Raw genomic sequence first — 12397 nt, 5'->3', positions numbered from 1 at the left:
TTATCTCATTGGGCTTAACCCATCCACTATTCTTCTTTCTAATTCCCATTAAGCCCAATAGCTAATTCTAATAACATTCTACCATTTATTAATTAGCTAAGTAATATATTACCACACAATCAAATAATTATTACTCAAACAATAATTAAATAAACACACAAACAATTATCAAATATCAAATAATCATAATTAAATAAAATCTAATGAAAATAGGATGCTACAAGCCATACATCTGAGATCGAAGCCGCACATAAACACACCTTCATCTTACAAATTGACAACCACAACAACATCTCAACCGCAACAATCTTTGAAACGTAGAGAAATAGAAGGAGACAGACAGAGGATCCGAGAAGAGAAGATTTGCAAGCTTACCTAAATTGATCGCCATCGTTGGAAAGAGGGCCGCTGGACATTGCTTCGGCGAGGTTGGTTCTTTCTTTTTTTTTTTAACACTGATGTTTTGCTTATGATGTGCTGAATAAAAACCTTATGCTAATTGCTTGATCTGATGAACCGTTGCCATTCAATTTTTATTCATCATAATTAGGGTTCATGTTTGAATTTGTATATTTTCGGATATTGGTGTTGTCTCTGAGAATTCGGGCTGGGAAGTTGATTTGAGAACAAAAATCTAAACAAAACTATACTTTCAATTTGCGTTTTCGGTTGAATTTTGATGGTGGGATAAAACGGCCATGGAAGGGGGAAAAATGTGTTAGAGAAGAAGTGAAATCGTGCTCTTTAATTCCTGTTTGTATTTAATTTTGTTATTTTGATTTGGTATTTGATCCGTTGTCGCGCACGGATCAAAAACGAGTATTTTTGAAAACTGTAGTTAACGGTAACGACAACTCGAGTATCGTATCGCAAGGATTCTTGTTTTGTTATTAACTAATAGAAATTGAATTGGGGGTTTATGGTTTTAGAATCAATTTGTAAAACAGAGTAAATAAGTGATTATCAAAATAAGCTAAACGACTAATCCTACTGATTCGGGTTCTGACTTATCATCGGTTATGATAACACCAATCCCTAAACGGCTTCGATCCTATTCGATTATGAGATTAATCAGACAAACGCTTATCAAAATCATACGAGTTATGTTCCTGTCTACTGAATTAAGCAAACGGTTAAGAATATGACGAGTTAACGAATTAAGCAAATGATAACACGCAATTAAATTTAGGAACATGCATACAATCGAATTTAATCAATTCTATCCTATGAACAACAATCGAATTAAACAAACAATTGTAATCAAATTAAGCAAATGATTTCATAGAAAATAATTGAATAGGAATCAAATTTAAATTAGTATTAGAATAACCTCAAAGCAATGGAACCCATAAGCAGCAGGATTGCCTTCGGGAATTAGTTCTTCATACTAATCATGAAAGCAAAAGTAAAATTTGTGGCAAAAAAGGTCTAAAGTATTCTAGCGGCTGCTAACCCTTATAAAACAAAATAATGTTTTCTTCTCTATTAACTCAAACTGGGTCAAAAACATAACCCAAGCCCATAAAATAATGACCCAATAACAAATTATTCTAATGACTGAAATTTCAACGAAATTCTGGGAACTATGCAATTTCGAATTTGCCTTTGACTCCAACATGAAAGATGTAGCTCTTTCTCTTAGCTTTCCGGCGATTATTAAAACGCGTCGATCCGATTTCCGGAGCTCCAGTTATGATCATTTTAGTGCAGACTGCTAATGCTGAAAATAGAGTGCGAAAATCAAATAAGTGCAAAAATAAATTGATTTATAAAAACACATTAAAATAGAAAAATAACCAAGGTAAAGTATGGAAATGCATAAGTATAAACATAAAGGAATGTGCATCAAAATGCACTGATCAAATTCCCCCACACTTGAACTTTTGCACTCCGAGCAAGATAAAATTAAAACTCAAGAAACACACAGCATCATCTACTCATTCTAGGCTACAAACTTTTCTTCGGTTAAGGTTGCATCAATAGGTACTAATCTTGCACACTAAGGATATCGTAGGATCACAAATTCGCAATTGTGCGGTCATAAGTCTCATGAACACACAAACCACTTTGAATCATGTTATTATGCCAAAACCTAAATTAATCATCCTCTTTTTTACTCTTTTTTATTCTGGCGCAATCACATTAAGCCCGTTATCTCGACACACTCATAGTAAGGCTACCGGTTAGTGACTCTGATCCTTTTTTGCATGGGATTCTGGTACCTAAGTGGTATACCCCTTTTATTCCCCAATTGTAGTTGCGGGGGATCGGACCGTAATCCTCCCTACCAAGTTCAGCACCAGAAACCTCTGAACCAACTAACAACGGGACTTGACATTTTTTTGTAGGTTCTACAACCGTTGGGTTAAGTGACCGGGTGAGGGTCACCAAACTTAGAAGGTGCATTCCTTTTTCTTTTTAAAAAAAAACTTGGATCACTCACTTATTTTCATCGGCTTCCTTACGTAGAGCATGTGTGAGATGGTGTCGACTGCAAAGATAAACTACTCAAAAGCTATTAGAGAATGATAATTCAAGGCTATGTCATAACAAGTATTCAAAACAATTTCCATACTCAGGAGACTTACGGTATTAAGACGATACCGGTCTTGTGAACTTTTCCCAAGTCTCCACAACTAACCTCATATTAATCTATAGCCCAAAACTTTCAAACATATACTTTTTTTAAGAACGGAAAAAAATTGAAAGAAAACAAAACAAGTAAATAAAAAAATTGAAAGAAAACAAAACAAATAAATGATTCCCTCCCCCACACTTAAGACATACATTGTCCTCAATGAAAGAACATAAATATAAAATAAGAGTGAGAGAAAGGCAAGAACACACCCGAGGAATCAAGGAGGATAAGTGATCACATAAGCTGCCTTTCCCAAAGAGAGATCTTCTACATTATCTTCTTCCAAAGTGGGGCTCTCATGGAGTAGCTTTCGGTAATACTCATCGTCCTTAAAAAGTAGTTTAGCTCCTTCGCCTTTTATTCCAGGATCAAAGAATGTTCTTCTAAAAGTAAAAGTGTCAAATGGGCACGTGAAGGTGCTCTCATCTTCCACAACATCAAGAAACCAAAGGTTATGGGGCTGCCTCACTACTTTTGCTGCATCTTCAAGTGAGATCCTATGGACACTCATGGACGAACTAATATCATAAAGGTCATCCAAGGTCCATCCAATTCCTTTCTTATGCTTCTTCAAAACCTGCAAAAACTTACTTTCTTGATCAAAATAAAGTTTAGAAGGAATTATAACCGGAAGTTTTTCATTCATCTCTAAATAAGCATATTTAAGATTTTGAGAAATTGGTTTCAGCTCTCGGGAAGGTGGTTGTTCAATGGATGGTTTGTTCCGGGAAGCCGGAGTGTCGAGAGCTTCATTTACATGAACAACTTCATTTGCAACGTCATCTGTAGTAAGAATATCAACTTTCAAGGTAACCTCAATTTCAGCACAAACAGAGCAAATTTTAGTGTCAGTACAAACATCACAAGAGTAAACATCATCAAAACCAGACAATGATGGAAAATCATCTGCAAACAAATCAGTACAAGTATCATCAACATTTTCAGAAAACAACTCTATTTGAAAAACAGAATGCTCTTCCAAGGGTTGTTGGTTTCATCCTTGAGCTTGCTGCATGGCATTCATCAAAGTGGCAAGCTATCCAATCTGTGTTTGCAAAGTCTGAAGAGTAGAATCTATTTGTTGTTGATACTGGAGATTATTTGCAGCCATTTGTTTGACAATATCCTCTAGTGAAGGTTCGAAAGGTGCAGAGCACATAACCCGAAATTCCTTCAGATGCTTATGCGAATCCTCTCCTACAAAACCATTAAAGCTAGGCAACAAATGTGTTAAACCATATTCCAATTCAAAAGGTGTATCAGCCGCAAAATAATCAATACATAAACCATTATAGTTCACATTAGGGACAACCAACTGCGTCAAAGTTCTTTGTTCAGCCATGGTTCAACAAACACAGAAATATCAATTATGTCCCATATAGGCAGAAAGAAATAGAAAGAAGGAAAACGATTAAAATAAATTTAGAAAAATATAAAAACACGAAATTTAAACTAAGACAAATAAGAATTTTGGGAATTTTTTTGGATTTTTTCAAAACTGACAAAACAGTAAATAATTAATTAAAAATAGAAAAAGGAGGAATTTGGCAATTTTGGGTCGATTTCCCTTACTCTTCTAGAGTAAGGGAGTATTGATCACACGAAATTTCTGCTTCCGCTATGCAAAAACTTTTTACAATCGAACACAATTTTTCCAAAAACCGATTTTTTTCGACTCAAAACGCGAATTGGCCAAAACCGTAAGGAAACTACGGCCTAAACGCGAGAACACTAAACATATGACTCTAATATCAGTTAATAACAACAAGAATCCCCGGCAACGGCGCCAATTTTGATCCGTTGTCGCGCACGGATCAAAAACGAGTATTTTTGAAAACTGTAGTTAACGGTAACGACAACTCGAGTATCGTATCGCAAGGATTCTTGTTTTGTTATTAACTAATAGAAATTGAATTGGAGGTTTATGGTTTTAGAATCAATTTGTAAAACAGAGTAAATAAGTGATTATCAAAATAAGCTAAAGGGCTAATCCTACTGATTCGGGTTCCGACTTATCATCGGTTATGATAACACCAATCCCTAAGCGGCTTCGATCCTATTCGATTATGAGATTAATCAGACAAACGCTTATCAAAATCATACGAGTTATGTTCCTGTTTACTGAATTAAGCAAACGGTTAAGAATATGACGAGTTAACGGATTAAGCAAATGATAACACGCAATTAAATTTAGGAACATGCATACAATCGAATTTAATCAATTCTATCCTATGAACAACAATCGAATTAAGCAAACAATTTTAATCAAATTAAGCAAATGATTTCACAGAAAACAATTGAATAGGAATCAAATTTAAATTAGTATTAGAATAACCTCAAAGCAATGGAACCCATAAGCAGCAGGATTGCCTTCGGGAATTAGTTCTTCATTCTAATCATGAAAGCAAAAGTAAAATTTGTGGCAAAAAAGGTCTAAAGTATTCTAGCGGCTGCTAACCCTTATAAAACAAAATAATGTTTTCTTCTCTACTAACTCAAACTGGGTCAAAAACAATGACCCAATAACAATTTGTTCTAATGACTGAAATTTCAACGAAATTCTGGGAACTATGCATTTCGAATTTGCCTTTGACTCCAACATGAAAGATATAGCTCTTTCTCTTAGCTTTCCGGCGATTATTAGAACGCGTCGATCCGATTCTCGGAGCTCCAGTTATGATCATTTTAGTGCAGACTGGTAATGCTGAAAATAGAGTGCGAAAATCAAATAAGTGCAAAAATAAACTGATTTATAAAAACACATTAAAATAGAAAAATAACCAAGGTAAAGTATGGAAATGCATAAGTATAAACATAGAGGAATGTGCATCAAAATGCACTGATCAATATTCCTTTTTTTAGTTTTTATTTTATTAAAAGATATAGTATAAAAAAATTTAAGAGATATATAAGGGTGGGATGCGGTTCAGCCACCATTTTTTATCTCCCCATTTTTATTGATTAATTATTTTGCTTATTTTGTTTTATTTAGATGTTATTTTGATTTTTTTTAATTCCCTAAAAAATAGAACAAAAAATAGCCCATTGGAATAGAGAGACGATGAGGATTTGGTCCTCACATGTACAATTTTTGTTATATCATGTTTTTATTATTCTAATTAATTTTATGGCATTAGTTTGTTAGTTTTTATTATTCTAATTAATTTTATGACATTAGTTTGTTAGTTTTTATTATTCTAATTAATTTTATGGCATTATCATTTTATATATCTGTACTAACACTTCTTTATTTTGCGAGGTACTACACTTGATGTTTTGGATTATTTTCATGGGCATTTACAAGTTACTTAATTTTCACACTTAATCATTTTATTTTAATTTGATTGTTGTAATAATTTCCTATCCCCATTCGTTTAAATTTGTAATCCCCATCCCGAAGTCATGTAATAGTTTAGGGCTTTACTTTCCGCTTTTGCTTTCTGCACCCTTATAACTGCTGATATACCTGCTAGATGTATGCTTAGGATTGACACCTTTTTCAAAAACACACACACTATGTTTTTTTAAGCTTTTCAAAAAAACAAAACGAGCTAAGCAAACTAAGAGCCCGTAGATAACTACGGATGAAAAGGGTGCTAACATCTTCCCTTTTCATAATCTACCCCCCGAGCCCGTTTTCTTAAGAAAGGGTCTTTTTCTGTTCTTTTTACCCTTCCAAGATATTGGACAAAATAAAAGTTGGTGGAGACTCATGCTTACCGCAACATTGCTTGCTTACAAAAATAAAAGTCAGTTCACCGATTTACAGAACTAGCGACTCTGCTGGGGATTCTTTAATAGGGGTTTACCTTAGGGCTTAGTTCATTATAAATGTTTTTAATTGTTTGTTTGTGTGCTTTATTTTTAAGGGTTTGCTTGGGATTGGTTCTGAGTGAAAGATTCTAACCCGAATCTCGAGATACCTTAGGTATGTGGCAATAGACCAAGGAGACTGTACGACATGTATCGTTATGGTTGATCTGGTGGCCACCATTAGTGCGACGCTTTGGTTTGTCCTGATGGCCCTTGAAAGTGATCGAGGAGACATTTGGCTGCCACGTGGTGTCACTAAGCACTAATTTGCCCTTAGAACCCTAGTTGAACTTGACTTTGGCCTATAGGAAGTAGCGAGATGGCTGACTTTGGATTCCTGACTAAAGCTGGTTGATACTTGATGCTGCACTCATTGAGATTGGACTCTAGGGATGTTTTTGGCTGGCCGATCGAGTGCCATGTTGAGACAATGCCCGCGAGAAAGATCAGGGATATGAGCACCATAGAACCCGGTTACTATTTTAGGACAGGTTGAACCAACTAAACTTCAGTGGGAAGGGTACTTGACGCAAGCCTTTAAACCTAAGGACACTTGTGTGACTTCCTTGTGTGTGAAACTAACCCTTCGATTTCCTTGCAGGATTTGTTTATACCCTAACCATTTGGTTTCCTTGCAGGATTTGGTTGTACGCTAACAACTTGAACTCTTTGTAGGACTTACTCGTCCTCATCACCTAACTAACCTTTTCCAAGGATCTTAGGGATTTAGGGCGCACAACCTCAGGTGCTATTATCAAGAGCCTAAAATCCTATAAAGGGGAAAGAGGATTTATTTTCCTCTAGCCAGTTGCTTTCAAACTCAAAGGCACAGTTCCTATCAAGGGCCAAGAGGATTTATTTTCCTCTAGCCGGATGCCTTCAAACTCAAAAGTATCGTACCCCGAATCATAGGCTATGACCCACTGGATATGGTGAGCTTGATTCTTGTAGAAGGACGTTCAAAGACGAAAGTCAAAAGTTTTCAGACAAAGCTGCAATCAATTTCGATCTCTAACGTTGCAAACTGGGTTCCAAAAAGATCCTTGAAAACATTGCATATGCATTTGCATACATATCATTGCATAACAGGTTTCCAGACAACGAGCTTCTCATTTTCTGCCTCAAATCCCTAAAGCTTGATACTTACAACTCCTGTGTGGCTTCGTTGGAATCTTCTTCTTATAAGTAACCTGCAGTTTCGGATACTAACACTTGGTTTGTCTCCCGCTCTGGGGCACTTGACCATTCGATTGATGATTGTCAGACATTCAGAGACAAGATTCAAGGCCTAATAGACACAAAGGTTATCACATTCACACCTGCAAGCCAGATTTGAAGTTCTCCTTCGACTCAACGGATCTTCTGAAGCAATAAGTCCATACGGAGAAAATCTCCTCAACTTTGACAATCTCTATATCATCATGTATGTTCATGCGTAGTCTTTCTTGTTTTGATTCAATACTGCTTATATGTCATACTTGTTTGTTTTTGAACTATAATAATGATGCATTGAATATGTTTGTCTTGAAAAATTCATTTGCTCTCGCTCTAACATGTTTTCTTTACTTGTGATACCAAACTCTCGGTGATAAAGCATGATAACTCCGAAGGGAGAATGACGAACACATAATACTCATAATCTCAAATGGTGTGCTTTCGAGTTAAACCCTGTTGATGATGTACATGCATTGTTTCAAATCCTCAAACACTGGAGATATAAGGAAGTTAATCCCTTGTCAACCCCTTTGAGCCTTGAAGTAGGAGTTTTCTTTTCTATATAAAAAACCCTCATATTTAACCTAGGGGCAGGGTAGTGTTCAGTTAACCTGGTTGAGCATTCAAAATTCATCAGGAGCACGCATATAAGGATACAACAATGGTTACCCTTCAAACGGTTGAGGAAAGTCAATACCATAATGGTTATCCTTCGTCAGCCAAGAAATGAGGCAGCCACAACCTTTCCAACAAATCAAAGACGTCTCAGGGTCATATGACTTGTTCAAAAAAAAAAGAAAAAAAAAGAAAAAAAAAAGAGAAAAAGAAAGCCCGCTAAGTCAACAAACTTGAAAACAAATGACTTAGAGCATCCCGCTGGACATCAAAATCATAATTCAAAAGAATTTGTCCAGGCAAAAGTTAGGGAACATGAAACAAAAAAGATCCTTAGCAAAAGGACAAGGTCGTGTGATAATAAATTCAAAGAACAAAGTCGTGTGATCAGACACCAAATACGAAGTGAGAGTGACTGCCAAGTCCACACACCTTATCGATTCCTCAATCACCTCAAACTCCTCTTGAAGGATGAATGCTCGTGTCGAGTTAACTGAACTTAGGTTGGAGAACATCACGAAGGGGGTGGGCACCAATAAAATTTTGAACCTAAAAATCCTTTCTTCTAAAACCGTGAACTTGGCCACGTTACAACCCTCAAAAGTCCTAATTGAAGCAGGGTTAATTTGAAAGCATACTGTAAGCGAGAATACGGTAAACCGACTCCTAAGAGTTTTGCTAAAACGTTTGAGTTGGTATCACACCACCTTTCACAAAAAATCGATGTTTTGACATCCTTTCAAAAAAAAAATTCTTCTTTAAACTTCAAGACAAACATGAACTTTGCATTAGAATTATATTTCTCATACTAAACATTCTTTGCATATGAACAAGTACTTGACACTAGGAAAGCTTCCATCATGAGCTGCTGATGAAAAGTTTAATCCTCTCAAGGGACCAGTTGTCTTCAGAACTCCGTTGAGTTTGAGCAAGAATATCTCAAATTTTGATCACCCTCAGGGGCACGGAAGCAGTCAAAATACTCTGTTGAGTAAGCATTCAGATATCCAGGGGCAATCTGGTCACGATTCATAGAATCTCTCGAAGGCGTTGAACAACCAGAAATGCTATTCCATCACTGGGGGCATGTTGCATTGGTCACCAATCTCAGCAAGAGTTGTTTAGCTACTAGTATAAGATGGTGTCAGTATCAGTCCCTCATTCGAAGTTCTGGTTCCATCCATCCAAGCGTCGGGTATATCAGGCTACCAACCCCAGAGGCAGGTAGACTCCCACAAACGAAGGACCACGTATGGTTCCTGAAGACACCGGGCAATAAAAAATTAAAATCTCATCTTCCCCACAGAGCTGTTTTCACAAAATATCTTCACAGAGTAATCTTCGAGAAGTTATCTTCAAATATTCTCTTCCCAACAGATACTTGGTCCCCTAACACAGTTTACATCTCCAATACTGTCGGTTCTCCGACATAATCTTCTTCTCCAACAGGGTTTATTCAAACTCGTTATCCCCATTAGAAGAAGACACTCAAAAGACTATTCTTCTCTTTTGTCCCCGATCAGGATACATCAGGATCAAATCACTCAAGCTACTTTAATCCCCAATCGGTAATATAAATCCCCAGCTAGATATCCTCGAACGGAAGACAGGAATTCTCAACACAATCACCTTGTCATCATCTCCAGTAGCATACAGAGATTCATTTTCTCGACCAGCAATTGCTATACAAAGTTACCAATATGCTTCGACTATATAGTACATCCATGCATCATTCACAATACATATATAACATACAACATTCTCGTTTATTTCGAGAACCTCATTCACATTACATACATAACATACAGCATTCTCGTTTATTTCGAGAACCTCATTACACAATACATGCATCATGACAGTGCATAAAACTACTTTTTGCCTTTTCAGGTCATTTCCTAATCAAAAGAACATTATCATCCTAATACGGTGCAAAGATGATCGTATAAACGATTTAATTTTGACACTCATTTCAGACACAGATATAATCTTGTTGCTTAACTTCGGGTTATTCTTCAGAGATAATACAGAAACAATCAAAGAACTTCTCATCCTTTCAAGGAACCTTTCTAGGTAGTCTTCTCTAAGATGTTTTTTGTCATTTCTAGGAACCTTTCTAGGTAGTCTTCTCTAAGATGTTTATCATCCTTTATAGGAGCCTTTCTAGGTAGTCTTTTCTAAGACACTTCTTATCCTTTCTAGGAACCTTTCTAGGTAGTCTTCTCTAAGACATATCATATCCTTTATAGGAGCCTTTCTAGGCCAGTCTTGTTTAAGACATATCATATCCTTTCTAGGAGCCTTTATAGGCCAGTCTTGTTTAAGACATATCATATCCTTTCTAGGAGCCTTTTTAGACCAGTCTTGTTTAAGACATATCATATCCTTTCTATGAGCCTTTCCAGGTAGTCTTCTCTAAGACGTATCATATCCTTTCTAGGAGCCTTTCTAGGTAGTCTTGTTTAAGACGTATCATATCCTTTCTAGGATAGTCTTGTTTAAGACATATCTCAACCTCTCAAAGATAATCTTCTTTAAAATATTTATCCAATCTTTTCTAAGACATTTCTTGCCCTTTCAAGGAGCTTTTAGCCAGTCTTCTCTAAGACAGTTCTTCCCGAGCTTTGTTTAAAGCCTAATCTTCTTTACATCAGTCAGTGATCTACCCTATTCAGAAACCTCTTCAGGTAGTCTTCTATAAGACAATACTTCATTTTGATGAATCTCTCCTTAAAACACAATCAATGCATATGACTCAGTCTAAAAAGCATCTGCTTTAGACAATACTCTGTCAACACCTAGATGGCATCTTTAAGCCCATCTCAGACAACCTCCTGTCAACATCCTGATGGCATCCGTAAGCCCATCTCCGTTAAAAGTCCCTGCATCAACAAGGGCAAATTTCTTGGTATTTTAGTGTTCAATGCTCTTCCACCTTCAGATCCCGAATGGCGAACATGCCAATCTATCTCTTCAGGTTTAAGAAGATTGAACAGGGGCAGCTGTCATACCCCAAAATTTGCCCACACTTTTTAGTGACAAAAATTTTCGAAATTATTTTTCAAATTTGATTTTTATAAAATCTTGATTCATTTACATAGTCATCCTGAATTTTATAAATATTCAATTTAAAGCCTATTTTAAAATATAGTAATTTACTCTTAAATTGCTTATATTTTAATAAATAGAAAATACTGGTCGATGCTTCATACACTTTCAATTGACTTTTTATTTCAAATAAATAACATAGCTCAGTTGGTTATGAAGTAAGGCTTGTAAACAAAAGGTCATGGGTTCAATTCTCGCTTGGTACATGATCGTACCTGATCAGAAGAATCGTCCCGGCGGCAGAATCTAGCTTGAAGAGCAAGATGTGGGGGTACCTGCAAGGTCCTCCAATGCTAAAGTCAGTAGCTATCAGAGAATGAAGGTTTAGGAAGTGAAGGAGATGATACCTGACCCTATAGTGGAAGAGGGTATTTATAGCCCCAGCGCTGGGCCAAGGTTTCCTAATTGGGCCAAATCCAGGTTGAGGCCCACGTGCTAGGAAACTGCCAGAACACCCTATGCTAGAGCTGAGTCAGCAGGTGACCCACGTCCTGGATGAGCGTGGCGTAGGATTCGGAGGAGGTTGACCGGATCCTTCGCTGAAGCGTGACACGTGGTCTTCGTGCTTGACTGATTTGTAACGGCAATCAAGCAAATGGGCCAAAATGTATTGGGCCTGCTCGGCTGGAAGGAGGAGCTGGACCTGCTCAGCCCAGTCCAGAATAGGAGCCCCCCAAGTCATTAGTCTTATGGGAGTGATAACTTTAACCAAGAGGCTGGCCGAGCATATGTATGAATGTTTGCAGCCAACTAGAGTCTCCTCGGATGTTTAGGCTCGCGGGGAGCGGAGCTGCTGCCGAGATGTAAAGACCAAAGAAGTGATTGGTTCGAGTTCACGGAGTCTGGCCGAGGAGGCGACTGTTCCTTCGTTGGTTTTCAATTGACACGTTTTTGTTAGTTCTGTCAGAGTTTGATTAACAGGTGGCGACTGTAGGGAATGTCATCATTGCTGCGCCATTTTTGGTGTAGGCACTAACTCCGCCGTTTGGGCTTCTCAAGGCACTTTATGAC

Source organism: Vicia villosa, unplaced genomic scaffold, assembly GCF_029867415.1.
Source record: "Vicia villosa cultivar HV-30 ecotype Madison, WI unplaced genomic scaffold, Vvil1.0 ctg.000628F_1_1_3, whole genome shotgun sequence".
NCBI lineage: Eukaryota > Viridiplantae > Streptophyta > Magnoliopsida > Fabales > Fabaceae > Vicia > Vicia villosa.
The sequence above is the reverse complement of the archived record's forward strand: the minus strand, read 5'-3'. Positions refer to the sequence as shown.